Genomic DNA, 14,019 nt, shown 5'->3' with positions numbered 1-14,019 from the left:
AAGAAAAGAAAAGAAAAGAAAAGAAAAGAAAAGAAAAGAAAAGAAAAGAAAAGAAAAGAAAAATGTAGTGTCTTGGTAGAAATATGAGGAAGTATATAACTACAACAATGTAGACCTAATAATTCAGAGAATTCCTGCTTTGGCTGCTGCCTTAAAATATAAGTGTCTTTGCCAAAGTCTTAAAAACAGCCTTAATTTGACCAAAACATATATACCCAGAAAAGGAACATTATTTAGCTGTAGAAGATCTGCAATTCAGAGCCCAGGACATTTGGTTTGGGCAATGAGTGACGGAACCTGGACAATGCATCTGCCCTTGGATGGAAAAGTAAAACAAATTACTTTAGGTATGCCAATGTTGTGCCCAATTTAGAAGAAATCTCCCTTTATGGGATCCTTAAAAAGTTTAAAATTAAAGGGGGTTAGATCAGAGATGGATGACACATAGCATGAAGCCCCAACAGGAATAAAAATTGGCTGGGCTCTAGAATCCCTTTTGAATCCCATAGTATCATATAGAAACCGAGAATGGTTACATCAACTAACTGGACAGGTAGAAAAACTGGCTAATGTCACAAGGAAAAGATTCAAAGAATTAAATTTTCAGTTACAGACAACTTCAAGAATGACTTTGCAAAACAGAATGACACTAGACATGCTCTTGCTTAAAGAGCATGGAGTTTGTGGATACCTTAAAAATAGAATAGATCACTGCTGCATACATATCCCAAATGTGACACAAGACGTAAAACATGATCTAGAACTACTAAAAAAATTAAAGAAGATACTAAAAAAAAAAAAAATATCCAAGAAGATATGTCAAAAAATTGGATAGACAAAATTTTTAGTGGATTAGGTTGAAATTTAAGTTCATAGATAAGGTCATTAATTGGCACATTATTTATCTTGCTGGTTGTTTTCTTGATGATAATGTTGATTTATTCCTGCTTAAAGAAACAAATTACCAGCAAAATTGTATTCAAACGCATGATCATAAGAGAAACCCCAAGACTCCCACCAGCATACAGTAAAAAAAAAAGAAACATAATAGACTCTGATATGAAAGTATTGAAATGATTTTCAAAACTTTCAAAGGGGGGAAATGTTACGGATTGTCACTGATTTGTTATTAATTTGAGTTGATGATTTTTAGTGATTTTGATAAGGAATGATTAGGACTAAACAATTAAATAGAATCTCACAGAAATATCGGTTTTTATAGAAGATAGTGGTGTAATGTTTTAAGTAGTCATAGAGATGTTGTGTTTAGTTAAAAGTAACCATGCAACCAGTTACGCTGCTGGACGAGGTACCATTGTTAGACTGTTTGGTAAGCATGATTTATTGCCCTGTAGACCAGGTATTTTAAAAGCTGTATTGTAAAAGGGTCTCGAAGCATGTTAAAATTGCAATGTGAGCCAAAGTCCTTGAGTCAAGGACACTGGAGGGTCTTTCTTTTGAGTCAGTAGTCTGTGGTGGTCGCAAAAGCAGCCCCCCGACTCATTTCAGGACTCGAGTGCTCATGACCGGAAAGAGGTGGGAATATGACAATGAGTTACAGGAATTAGCATGTTTAAGTGTGAGAACTTGATTAATATGTATTACTGTATCCAATATAATCAGCATGCTACATGACACAGGTGTGCGTTGTTGGTGAGACGACTCCCCTGCGCACCCGGCCGTTAATAAAGGAATGTCTGCTTATCTACATCAAATTGGTGTCGATAAGTTCTTTTATCCCGTTTTGGTGACAAGAGAAAGAGAGTAAAGAAATCCAGTCACCACCCTGGATCCAGTGTTGTCTCAGATCCAGTAATCTTGGGTGCACACCCAGCAAAGTTTTCTGTGCCTTTTAAATTCATCTTATCAGCTGATTAGCATACTAGATAAAGAGAGGCAGGTATTCCACAAACTCATTTCCATGAGAGACAGGGAAAAGGTGGAGCAAGGATTCTGTGCATGCGTTGGGGGGGAATGGGGTACATTAATCCTTTTGTCCAATTGAGTCGGTGGTCGTGATCTCCCCCTACAACCTTTACCTTTTCCTCAGTTTTTGTTTCTTAGGCAATTATAGCTCCATCTGGTGTCAGTTGCTTATCTCTTATTACTCTTTTAGCTCTTCTTCGAGGCTATAGTCATAAAGTAAGGTTTAGGCCTTAACCCGAACATATGGTTTTACTCAGTCTATGTCTCCTCCCTTCGAGGTTTATCTAAGGAATTTGGCTATACAACTGCAAGGCAGCAGAGCCGTGCATCCTTCGATACACCCTGTGCTTCCCTAGGCAGATAATTCATTCCTTAGACTAACCACAAAGGCCACAATTTGTCCTTGAGGTTTTCTGTGTCGATGAATGTTTGAGGCATTAATTCCTTCAGTTCCTTACAGACGCTGTGAAGAAGAATTCTGGGATCCTCAGGCCCTTCAGTGGGAGCATCCAGAAGGTATATGCCCAGAATAACACACTGGAGGAATTTATTTTCATCTCTTCATATATCCTGTCCAGTGGACACTTTAGGTGAAAACCTGTCCTTATAGCACTGGCAATATTCAAAATAATCCAAGGTTTCACCTCAGAAGCCCACCACAAAGTGCTTAAACATGTATTTCACAGTGAAAAGTCATTCTAACTTTAATAGACAATAAGTATTACTACTGCAATTCTCCCTATTAATTTCCATACTCTACTAATAAGTAAGCAAAAGCCATAAGGGATCAAATTCAGAATGATGCATAAAGTTGTGTCAAGATAGAGTCCTCAGTGTGCCCTTTAGCATCACATATAAATAAATGAACAGAAGAAATGCTCAAATACTTCAACATATGCACAAGGCAGCTAAATGTGTGATGTAACCAATACAGTAATGAGCAAAAAAGAAGGTGCAAATTAAAGTGGATCTAAGTCCAGCTAGCATATTCTTATACCACACATCAGTTGCTCACCTCACTGCCTTCCCCTCTTATGCTTTTATATGGGGCACAAGAATGGAGATGATCTTTTTCATTGTTCACAGACTTTAGGGATGATGTTCTGGTAGAGTCAGCTGTGCATTGGTGCAATTCTTTTCTGGAAAATAAATCTGTAAATTCATAAAATAACCCTAATAAGTACTCAAAAGAAAGTTCCAACTGAACTAACATTTGGTTTCCCTAGATTAGGCATACTTTGTGTAAAGTTGAAAGGATGTCCCTGAATCCTCAAAGATTAAAATGAGTAAATTATTGCATCAAATGTAATAATAAATAAAAATCCTAGTAGTGCATCGCTTAATAATTGGTCAAGGACAGAAAGGTAATTGCAATTCAGTGTAAATGGTTTCATCACTTGGTTCAACATTTTTCAGTATATTTGTCAGCTATCTAGCAGAAAACCTGAAGTACAAGAAAACTGGGGGAGTGTGTAGTAGTGATGGGAACAGGTCAGTCACACAAACATCTTTGGAAAGGTAGGCTTGACTAAATACTGTGCATTTTGGAGAACAAGATAGAGAGCCTTGGAGCAATGAACATAGGTCACACTTACAGAGTGAGGGGTTGTACCCTAGAGTACAGAGGCATTGATAAGGATTCGGAAATGCTGAATGTGAGCTCTTACTTCTGTGATGTAGTTAGGAAGGTGGATTTGCCTTCTTAGAGGCCTGAATGGGATGTCAAAGAAGAGTATCATCTGCCTTTTGGGCACTGGGAGACTATTAGTTGACTGTCATGTTCACACATAGCAAGATTTTGGAGAATTGTATAGAAATAAAGCTAGAAACATCACCAAGTACTGGAAAACATGTCATGTACAGAAAGACCTAAGATCTCAATCTATTTAGTTTACTCAGATAAGGTTAAGAATTTACTTTACTGTGGTCTGCTAATTTCTACATGAGGATGAGCTTTCTTTGAGTAGCTGTCTCTGAAATGATGCAAAAAAAGGCACAATGAGAAACAATGGCTGGAAGCTGAAGATAGTTTAAGTACAGAAATAAGATATACATTTTTTAAGACTGAGGGCTTGTTAACCTCTGGAACAACCTAGCCAGAAGTTATAAAGAAGCTGAAAAGGTAGTGGATTCTTCACTGGTCCATCTTTACAACAGGACTGGATGTTTTTCTGCTGTTGAACTTGTTTAATGCTGTTTCAAACAGAGTATATATGCTTGATGCAATCCCTTCCCCCAGTAGGCCCCCCTAAGGTACATCGTTTGAGTTATGCAGGAGCCAGAGTAACTGTTACAGTTATCACTTCTGGCCTTAAAATCTATTTGTTTGTGAAAATGGACTTCTTATTTTGATGTAGCTGAGATCAGAAGCCATACCCACATTCCAAGATATCAGCTGAGATTATACAAATGTCGGTTTATATTAGAGAACATATGTTGCTGACACATTGGAAAAATCCCAACATTTAACAATTCTCTTCGGTTTATATACAAACAGTTTTGTGAAGTCATTAATTATGTTTTTCATCCATTCTTTAGCTTCTTTCAGGCAAGATAAGATACTAGAAAACAATAAAAAAGGTAAAAACAAGCTGTTCTGCTTAGTATTTCTGTTATCAACACTTGTCTCCTGGAGGGTTTCCTGATCTCAGAAATGCTTTTCCTCAGCAGTGCTCATCTAATTTTACAGTCCTAGTTCATGGTTCAGCTACAAAGCATTGTGCCTGTGTTCAGACATGACTGGTAAATCCCACACAGCTTCTTTGCATATGCCTAAGGCTGTGTTACAAAACAGCAAAGAAATTAATCTCATACAAGTCAGGGTGAGCAACAGAATGAGTTGGACCTCTGTGACTGGAAAACACTCATCACAAGAAATAGGTTTTTGGTCAAGTTTTGAGGGTTACCTTCCTCTGAAGTCTTTTAGAGAAGTCTTCTGCCTAACAGCAAAATACTGAAAATTTAGGAGGTTTCAGCATGCATTTTCCTCCCTTTCTTTCTTTCTTTTTTTTTTTTTTTTTAACACATAGATTATCTTGAATGACCAGACAATCGATGTGAAACACAATTTGACTTTTGGAGTCAACCTAGCAAATGCTGACCACCCCTGCGTGAGCTCACCATGTGCAAATGGAGACACCTGTGTTCCCAATAAGGACAGCTACGAATGTGACTGTCCCCTGGGCTTCAATGGGCAACATTGACAAAAAGGTAACGATGGCTGCATTTCAATCCAGAGAGCTGTAGTCGATCACAAAAATAAGATTTAGCACCTACAATTGCTGTTGTACACATTCCTTGAACTAGAAACCCTGGAGGTCAGAGCTTCCTTTGCATCTGTGCACATTCCACATACCCAGGGAAGAATTCATTTTGTTATTTAAGAACATCATAACTGTTATCCCAGCACAGACCTATGATCCATAGATAGCAGCCTGGTATCTGGTTGCTCATGGTGGCCAACATTGAACACTTCATATACCTCCCTAATTATGCAGTGCTATACAAAGGAGGAATTCCTGACAACGTCCTCCAGCTGGTGATTATGTTACGTCCTGAAGCATGAGGATTGATAACCCTTGTAATTTTATCCTCTCTAGTGCTAACAACAAACACCCTTCTCATATATGGAAAGGTCCAGTTCTTTTTAGACAATGACTACTCTGATGCCTTGATATGGCAGGATTCCACCAAGGAGGAAAACCTGCCCAGATATGTGTTTTTCCAGGATGTGACACTTGCATGAAAAATGTTTATAAAATGCACTTTGAGATATTCCACTATATAGAGATGTTTCCCTTCTGTCAGGCTTTATCTTGAAAAATTCCTAAGGGAACATTTTGTAATGTAATAGTGAACTAAGTTCAAAAGAGCAGAGTGACATTATTGTCTTCACCCACTCTTTAATTTCTCACAGGCACAAACTTCAAAACAAAAAGTAGTGGTTTTGGTTAAATCATGATGAACAAAAGGCAATATCTTAGAACAAAAACATTTTATTAAAAAACTATGCAAGAAACCCCTTCGTTTATGTTACTGTGTGTCTCATCCTGTGCGGTGGGTTACGAGGGGGGTGAATCTTTTGAATTCCCCGAGAGCCTGCATGCCGATGGAAGAGGCGGTCTCTGCTTGGCAGAGCTGCAGGGCAGCTGTCACGTCCCGCTCAGATGAGGGAGAGAAGTGACTCAGATTCGCAAATCCCCAATGGAGCGGACAACGGTGAGACAAGTCTCAAAGTCCAAACATTTATTATTTATTAACTACCCACAATGTACTAATTGAACACACGATAATTGGCTAAGTATATAATGAGTTGTGGTAAGCAATGTATTTCTTAACGGTAGTGAAGAAAAAAGGGGAAAAAGGAAAGGAGGGAGATAGAGGCAATAGAGGAATAGAGATCACCGGTCTGGGTTTCTGCGCTGATCCCGCCAGTGAGGGTTCCAGGAGGCATCCATCTTCTTCGCTTCACTGCACTCTCCAGGGCCCCCCCCTTTCTTTCCCCCCCCTTGATTTATACCCACTTTCCTTGGGTCCGTCCCCTAGGTCGACCCACACACCTACGTATCCCATGTACGGGGAGGGGTAAGGTGTTTCATGGGATGATGTAATTAGCATGATCTTGTTAGTCTTCGTTAGCATATTGAGGGGTGTTAACTTTAATATGCATTTTGTGGATAATGAAGCATTAAGGAATGATAATTCCAGGAATTTAAGAGTGTCCAAAAGCACGAGTCATGCTGCTCGTGGTTGCTGTTCAGGTGCCTTTCAACCCCCTGAACTTGTGCAGCCTCGGCTGCCACCAAAAATCCAAGTTTTTGATGATGGATGTGCAGAGAGGATGGAGGTCCCACCTCCTGAACCTCAGTCCAGGACAGCCCTGATGAACCTGAAGGAGATTTCGCAAAATAATCATTGCCTGTGTTTCTTCAGTAGGGTGTGGACACAGCTAAGGCAGGATGCATGTGTGTATCCACTTCTACTTCAGAACAGTGTTTTGGTTAGTGGCACTTGGAGGATATGTGAGAGGCTGAAGGTGTAGTCTTCATCCTGCTTGCTGGTGGGCTGCTGTAACCCCACACCCTGAAAAAACAAAGTGCTTGTTGAGGGACTGAGCCTCATTCTCCAAAATTATACATGCTGCTTACAAAAACTCAACTTAAATAATACTTGTATGAAATGTGTGAGATATTGATTGTTACTGTAATGGATCATTGGCCAAGGATTCAATAGGGTTTCTTCTGATGTGAGAGATGACTTGTAACTCCCCAAAACAGGGCCTGAGAGAAACAGGGTTGGAGGCTAGTGAAGGCCCTCCGAGCCAAGGAATGCCTCAAAAACATGCAAGTAGCGAAACTATAGTCATGGGGTGGATAGTGTGGAGTGTGGAGCTGACAAGGATGCTGGGATGGCACAGGATGGGCTGGAGGAGGGAGCCCTGTGGAGACAGGACGGCTCTGCTCTGGGGCACCTGGCCAAATTTCAAGGGCCATCTGTCCAGTGAATGACCTTTGCTTCATTATCCACAAAATGCATATTAAAGTTAACACCCCTCAATATGCTAATGAAGGCTAACATGATCATGCTAATTACATCATCCCATGAAACACCTTACCCCTCCCCATACATGGGATACGAAGGTATGTGGGTCGATTTAGGGGAGGGACCCAAGGAAAGTGGGTATAAATTGAGGGGGGGCGAGGAGTGAAATAGAGAAAGGAAAAAGAAGACATGAAGAAGTGAAGACAGATGCATCCCTGATGAACTCAGACGGGACCAAGGCAGGAACCCGGACCAGTGATCTCTATTTCTCTGTTCTATCTCTCTATCTCCCTCCTTTGCTTTTTCCCCTTTTCCCTCACTACCATTAAGTAATGCAAGGCATACTGTATTGCTTGCCGTAACTCGTTATATACCTAGCCAATTATTGTGTATCCAATTAGTACATTGGGGGAAGTTAATAAATGTCTGGACTTTGAGACTTGTCTCACCGTTGTCCACTCCGTTGGGGATTTACGAATCTAAGTCACTTGTCTCCCTCATCTGAGTGGGATGTGACACATTGCTATGTTTTATATCTTCTGTCCAAGCTGTGGGAAGTGTTAAAGGTATTTATACTTATTTATAAGATGGAGTAGAACAGCAAACTGTTTCTTTCCCCTGGTTAGAGCTGATCCCCCTGTAAACCATGCTGAGTCACTAGGATTTGAAAACTAGGACTAGTAGAGGGGTTTGGTGCTGGTCCTACCTGACTGTACCCATGTGTGTTTTGAGCAGGGAAATATAAATACTGGGGCAAAACACTAATAAAAGAGTGCTACCTTCATAGGTGATTATAGTTGCCTATGCAAAAGGAAGTGGGGATCATGCATTTGCAGAAAGGTGGGCATAGAACTGGACAGTCATTGGAAGGGAGACTTTTATGCTATAGAAAAATAAAACCAGAATGTTCTTGTTCTGTTTTGTGCTGACTCACTGCAGAGTGTGGAAGTTACTGCCTAAACAAGTACTGCAAATTATGTGAAAACTGCCTCACTCATTGTGCATCTGTGTCTGCTCTACCAAGATGGATGCTGGATTTCCATTAAACTTGGCAAGCTTCTGTCAATAAACCAAAATATTTTCTGGAATTATATAGTACTTCCTTATACCTCATCCTCTTGATATTTTAAACTGCATCCAGAGCACCTGCCAAGTGCAGAACGGTGGCTGTAGAGCTGGTCCCTGTATTCGCAAAGCAGCAGGGGCTGGCTGAGCACATTGTAGGGGTAGGTGCTACTTCAGTCTGCCCTGCAGTTCAGAGCTCACTCCCACTTGTCATGAGAGCTTTGATGCCTCTCTGCCAAATTGTGATGAGTAGAGAGTGAAGGTGTTTAGTCCTAGATCTCTTTACTGGCCCTATTCCCTTCCAGTTGCAAAGATCCTGCATGTGTCAAGGGTACTACTAAAATTTACTTTGTTTTCTACAGTCAAATTCAGTGCAGCAAGTGAAGAGTATACAGAAGAGCAAGCAGAGATAAATGACCATCAAGCTCCATAGAGGAAATCAGAGTGCTAGAGCAAGGGCAAGGGCTGCTGCATGGCACAGGCACCTCCCCCTGCTGAAGGCAAGAGCAGCAGGACTCTAGTGCCAGTTCGGGATGTGATGGGGAAGAAGGGCTCCTTTCATGCTCTCATACCATCTGCCATGGTCAGAGACTGTCTGATGCAGAAAGTGTCAGACCAGGTGAGGAATGTCTGGCTGAGTGTAAAACATCTTTTGCAATTTTCCAATGACACTGGCAGGCTGCAGGCTGTGGATGGCCTGTGGTGATTTCTTTAGAGACATTAGGCAGCTTTCCTGATTTCACTATGGATGAAAACAAGCATTTGTCACTATCTAAAATTCTCAGTCTTGGCACTTAAAGCTAAATTTCATATTGCTGTTGTTGGCTGCTAGACTATACCAGTTGTTGCATATCTGTGTTACAATGAGCTCTTAAAGCCCAGCCAGCCTCTGCATTACACAAAGAAAGCAAGCATCCATGCCCTGAAAAGCTTGAACTTTATATAGATGGGATTAGCTGTGGGTTGAAGGGATTAGTTCTCAAAAAAGAAAATTGGATGAAGTCAGCTATTTTAAGGAATTTCTAAAACTGGATTATATTAATGCAGCAGTCAGTTATGAGAGATCAGCAGCAAACTGTAGGATGTTCACTCAAATGAAAATCTATTCAGGCCAGTGCTCATAGCCTACTAAAGGCTCTATATCAGAGATGTTTGGTGATTTATATCTGAAGTGCTAAGGCTTGGACAATAAGCCCAAGCCAGAGTTGACCTATAGATGAATCCTGTATGTTTTATAATTGACAAGCATTGTATCAATAGGTATTGTACTAGAATTATAACAAACCACCTGTCCGGATGTAAAAGGTGGGAATATTGAAACCTGAACAATAGGTCTTGAACCGAAATTGCTAACTCAGTATGTAGTCATTAGTGAGATATGTATAGAAAATGTAGCTTAAACATCATAAAACATGTATCCTTCTTTGTGTGTGTAAACAAGGTAACAAGACCACAATAACAGGGCCACAAAGACAATTGTCTGGCCCTGTGACCTGGTGTGTGACCTTGCTCATAAATCACCTAGATAAGCTGGGAAAACTCCCTTAGTTTTTTCCCTGAGCCTCGGCCAGGCTCTGGGAAAATCTAACGTGAGACTGACTCCAGATATTTCCGCTTAAAACAAAGGTGCCAGCTATTCTGGCTTACTGATTTCAGGTATATAAGGCTGGACCCGCTCACAGCGACTTTGGAAGCCTCACCTACGGGTGGACGCACCGCGTAGGATTTCCCACTTGCCGGGACAGGCTCTGCAAATCCTCGCTGTAACCGGGGCTGCCCAGCGTCTGCGGGTCTGGATGATGGTAACGTATGCAAGTGGTGATGGATCTTTCTTAATCACTATTCTCTCTCTCTCTCAGGTAGTAATGATTTGATGCATTACCCTGTATTTTCCTATTTGTTTAAGTGCACTATTCTGTCTTTTCTTACTGTATGTTTTCTGTATTATTCTGTTATATTATTTAGTTATTTCTAGTAAAATATGCCTGCTCTTTTCACTCTGGTGTCTGAATTTAATTAATATCCCTGATCAGCAAAACATAAATTGGTGTCAGAAGTGGGATCCGACAAAAATGCCATTATTTAAAGTAACCATTGGATGTTTTAAATTGTATGAAAAGGTACCTATTGAAAAAGGAAAAGAAACTACAAATTCAAGTAAACGAGGGTGGATTTCGTTAACTGCATGTAGAAAACAACACCAGAGTAAAGAGAGGCTGTTGTTAGAGCGCTCCCAGATGGAGCGACAGATGTGTGATTTGCAGAGTCAAATAGTGATGTTGCAATGCCAGAATAAGGTGTTTACTGATAAGCCGGATACTTATCAGACAGTGGTGGAGAAAGCTGCGGTGAGAGTAGCACAATATGAGTATAGGAAAAGGAGAAAGTGTAAGAAAAGGCATGCGGTGATTGCAGAAGCGGGTGTGCAGTGGGATCCTGGTAGAGATCCTAATAGTGGGCAAGCTGTGAGGAAGGATATGATAGAGGATTATACACAGTATGAAGTAAATGATATAATTGGAAGATTTAAGCAGAGACCGGGGGAATCCTTGCTCTCTTGGATGGTGCATTTGCAGGATCAGGGAGTGGCAGGGGTAACCCTAGACGCAGGAGATTCTAAAAGGTTTTTGATTTTAAGTTCAGATTCTTTTGTGCAGGATGCATTTCAAAACAACACTCAGGATATTAATTTGTTAACACCGGCTGCTCTGGGATGTAATACCAAATATCCTACAGAGAATGATTGGCTGGCATCTGACCGTCAGTGGTATACTTTGCGAGATTGTATACAGCGAATGAAAGAGGAAGGGATGAAAGCAGCTATTTTTGTAGGAGACGCTGACTTTATGATGTGGCATCCTTTGTCGGTCACTATGAGAAACAGAGTGATTCAAACCGTTCCACTGGCATATAAAAATGTAATTATGCCCCTTTGCATTAACGAAATGGGGGATCCCCTCGATGAAGTAATAGAAAAAGTGCAACAGTTACGTGACCTTGAAGAGTGGGGCCCCCGAGGGAGTGCAGGGAATCGAGATACTCGAGACAGCCCTAAAGGCAGTGAAAACAGGATTTCTCGTAAGGAAATGTTTACGGCTTTGTTAAAAGACAGCATGTCTCATGAAAAAATTTATGGTGTTCCAACTAACGAGCCGTGGCGAATATATACACAGAGAGGGCTGAATAAACCTAGCAAGAGAGTGCAGAGTGCTAAAACTAAGAATCCAGGGACAACTCAGCCTATGGCACCCCTTCTCGAACCTCAACGGGACCCTCCATCTGCCCACGGAGGGCCCCCCGTGAGTGGATCACCGGTTCCGGGGGTGAAAGAGGATTGGGCAGCATTTTCTGACTTGTACCCTTTGCAGGAGGCAAGTGAGGTGAATCAATATTATAATCAGCACATATGAATTAATGGCCAAGTTCCAGGGCAGTGGGTGCAGAAGGACCGATGGCCCCATGTAGAACTTAAAGTTCTTTTGTGTTTTTTTTTCCTTTTGTTGTTATTTGTTTGTTTTTTATTTAGAACAACCGGTCCCCACAAACTGTAAATACCCTAATTGAGGCTGGAGCAGAGGCCTCCTTAATATATGGGAATCCCAGGAAATTTAAAAGACAACCTGTAATTATTACAGGTTTGGGAGGAAAATAAATTAAAACTGTACAAACACAAATGGAAATGAAAACAGGAAACCTCCAAAAATTATTATATTCAGTCACGATTGTCCCCATTCCTGAATATAAAATCATTATAGACATTCTAAAAAGACTAACTTTAAATCTTTCTGATAGTCAGTATCAATTTGGAGTTAAACCCTGTATTAGTACCAGACCTGTTACGGTCAGCAAAGTAAAAAAAATGCCTCCTGAGCAGATCCTGGCTGCAACTAAGTTAGTTACAATAAGGCAATATAGAATTCTGGGAGGACATGAAGAGATATCACAGACAATTAGAAATTTATTAGATGTAGAAGTTTTGAGGTGGCAGTCCGGTGTGGCCTGTCAAGAAAAGTGATGGATCCTAGAGAATGACAGTGGATTTTAGAGAACTAAACAAACATACTGCACCGCTTGCAGCAGCTGTGCCAGACACTGTCACTTTAATAAAAGAAGTTCAGAAACATCCAGGAACTTGGTACGCTGTAATAAATTTAACTAGTGCATTTTTATTTTTTATTTTTACTATCCCAATTGCAGAAAAGCATTTGCTTTCTCAAGGGTGGCTGCAGAGCCCCACTATCTGTTATAGAATTGTAGCTGAACACTTAGATAAAATACAGCTGCCTCCTCACACACAATTAAGCCACTATATAGATGATATTTTGATTCAAGGAAATGATGAGGAGGAAATACAACAAGTTCTTGAATTAGTGGTAGATCATATGAAACAGAAGGGTTGGGAAATTAACTCTGCAAAAATCCAAGGACCGTCCCAGACAGTGAAGTTTCTGGGAATTCAGTGGCATTGTGGGCATCAAGCCAGCCCCACATGGCCCTGACCACCCCAGAAATCCATCTCCTTTGCCAGGACAACCTGTCTTAGTCGAACTCCCCATGGTGGGAGCAGTACCATTGGTATTGGATACCCCAATAAACAAGTACACCTGGAAAGCCAAAGATGCTCATGGAAAGGAGCACAAAATTAATACAAGGTGGATTATCCCATCTTTCTAATTATAACCCACTTGCGGTTCTCAAAATGAACCGAGAAGCTTTTCTTTCCTTTGTCTTGCAGGTAAAACCCCTGGAGAAAGATATCCTGAGTCACGATGGGGGATCTTTATGTAAATTTAATTTTTTGTATAGTGTTGATATTCACTGTCTTATTAATATTTCTAGGATGTGTTGTCTATCATTGCAAAAATTGCTTTGGGTGACTGTTCCCCTCTCCCTTGGTTCTGTGGGAAGCTCCGACTTCCTAAGTGTTAACCAAGAATGGGAGGAAAACGAATTTGTGGGTTTAAGTCATTCTGTTACCAGTATTATGAGCAAACAACAGACACCAAATCAGGGGAAGGTCCCTTTGCTAATGGGGCCTGGGCTTTAAAATGTCATTACTGGGCCCATGAAGGCAAGATGGAAATACCAAGACCCAAACCACACATGCACTCTGGGCTGGGAGCATGGAAATTCATTTTCCTGATGCAAAGGCAGACCCCAGCTCCAGCAGCCAGACCATCTTCAGCTCCACAATTGACAACAACAACCAGAATATTTTCCCTTGTGATATGTATGTGTTGGTCTTATAAGTGTCCATGTAAAACATCCTGTAATTGTACTTGTTCATGCAGACAACCACCTTCTCCCCCCAGTCCCCAAGGACCGGGAGCACATCCTTAGTCCCAACCTAGGACACATTTTGATTAAATATGTTTGGTTAAAATATTGTTAATTGACATTGTTATTGTCACTGTTACCTTTATTATATGTTTGGTTAGGATGTTGTTAACCATTGTCAGTGTTAATATTGTTTTATTTGTTATTTGT

At 40.7% G+C, this 14,019-nt stretch overlaps 1 protein-coding gene and 1 pseudogene across 1 annotated transcript in view; both read left to right on the top strand.

The window, feature by feature from the left end:
* LOC141917621 (uncharacterized) overlaps nt 1-14,019 on the top strand; it is a 45,516-nt gene that overhangs the window by 9,885 nt on the left and 21,612 nt on the right. The window lies entirely within an intron of this gene.
* LOC141917622 (pikachurin-like) overlaps nt 1-14,019 on the top strand; it is an 85,683-nt pseudogene that overhangs the window by 61,800 nt on the left and 9,864 nt on the right.

The sequence above is a fragment of the Strix aluco genome, chromosome W (genome assembly GCF_031877795.1).
Source record: "Strix aluco isolate bStrAlu1 chromosome W, bStrAlu1.hap1, whole genome shotgun sequence".
Classification (NCBI taxonomy): Eukaryota; Metazoa; Chordata; class Aves; order Strigiformes; family Strigidae; genus Strix; species Strix aluco.
Note: the sequence above shows the minus strand (reverse complement) of the source record. Positions and strands in the feature narration are given on the sequence as shown.